This window comes from Physeter macrocephalus, unplaced genomic scaffold (genome assembly GCF_002837175.3).
Source record: "Physeter macrocephalus isolate SW-GA unplaced genomic scaffold, ASM283717v5 random_873, whole genome shotgun sequence".
Taxonomy (NCBI): domain Eukaryota; kingdom Metazoa; phylum Chordata; class Mammalia; order Artiodactyla; family Physeteridae; genus Physeter; species Physeter macrocephalus.
Genome location: NW_021146159.1, coordinates 28,119 through 28,323, shown reverse-complemented (window position 1 = coordinate 28,323; position 205 = coordinate 28,119).

Here is a 205-nt window from a genome sequence, read left to right as displayed (position 1 = left end):
TCCACAGGCTCTTCTGAGGGTTCCCACACCACAGGCCCTGGGAGTCCCACCCCCACTTCTGCTTGGGCTGAATCCACAGGCTCATCTGAGGGTTTCTCCACCACAGGCCCTGGGAGTCCCACCACCACTTCTGCTTTGGCTGAATCCACAGGGTCATCTGAGGGTTTCTCCACCACAGGCCCTGGGAGTCCCACCACCACTTCTG